The sequence below is a fragment of the Schistocerca gregaria genome, unplaced genomic scaffold (assembly GCF_023897955.1).
Source record: "Schistocerca gregaria isolate iqSchGreg1 unplaced genomic scaffold, iqSchGreg1.2 ptg000420l, whole genome shotgun sequence".
NCBI classification, from domain to species: Eukaryota; Metazoa; Arthropoda; class Insecta; order Orthoptera; family Acrididae; genus Schistocerca; species Schistocerca gregaria.
The window spans coordinates 389,842-391,177 of NW_026061851.1; positions in this window are offsets into that span (position 1 = coordinate 389,842).

Here is a 1,336-nt window from a genome sequence, read left to right on the forward strand (position 1 = left end):
ACCGACTGAGATAGTCAGCTACCTCGGTGAATACTTGCCGGGTAGCACGTCACACAGTACTCGTTTGGGTTGGGTGGTCCCATACAGAATCTCTCCATGCTGCCTAATGTTTTCCTAACGTCACACTCGTCACGTACTTCACTTTTATGTCATAATCATTTCTGAGAGGCAAAGAAATTGCATGACAACAAGCAGAGCTAGTGGCGTCAAAATTAACACACATACTTTATGTGACTCAAAAGCCGAACGAGTTACTTTCCGACGTTGTTTTAGATGTGCAAGTGCCAGTCAAAACTCGCGGTGTCGGCACTCTGCCGACCATTTCGCTAGTTAACACCGGTCTTGCTGTGTGTGTTTCAAGCTCAAGAGCATCTCCAAGCAAAAAATGGTCAACAGCAACATTCAGACGGTTTCGTACTGCTCAATTGCTACATTAAAACGGTATGTTTCTTTTTCAGAACTGGAAAAACGCAAGCGTGACAGCATTTGAACCTGTAATCTTCAGATACGAAGTCCGACGCCTTATCCATTAGGAGACACGGTCACTGACGACCAACATTTACATGTATACGACTCATCTCGAAACGCTCACACCCCTGAGGATTTGTGTTTTCGTTCTACACAGCCGCTGCCCCTTGCTCTTTCCCACCCATTCGTTACATTCAACCTCTGACGAGACCGACCAAATATAGACTGAGAAACAAGACCACACACTTTGTGCATTCGGAATCGAAGGCAGGGCGTCCCTCGCCGCATTTGCTACGATGGCCATTTGCTACTTCTGCAGAAGCGGCGGCGGCGACGACGACGACGACGACGACGACGACGACGACGACGACGACGACGACGAAGATCGCGAGAGGCTCTGAGATATGTGAGAAATACATCTATAAAATGTAATTCAGACTGCCTCGTCCCACCTTATGCTGTACCGCTTTGGCAAATGCTTTATCTGCGCCATTCGCCTTAATCACATGTGAGAGTAAATCTTAAAAAAACGCCTGTCGCTAATTGTTCGTCATCACAGGTACTGTTTGCTATACGGCCACGACGCGCAACTGATTTCCAAAATTCATCTTTCTCCTGTGAGGATGGAACTTACAACCCCTGGTTTATTAGACCAGTGCTCTACCACTGAGCTAAAGAGGCGCGGGCTAGCGGTACTCTTGGGTACTTCGTCTTTACGGTCTTCTGCATCATCAGACTTTAGCTGACAACACTTCATATTACCGGCTAATATTTGCAGCTATGGCGACAAATTACTGCTTGCCTACACATCTGACACATAACCGATGTGCTCTCCAAACAACAACACTTGCATTTCAGAACATGTCTT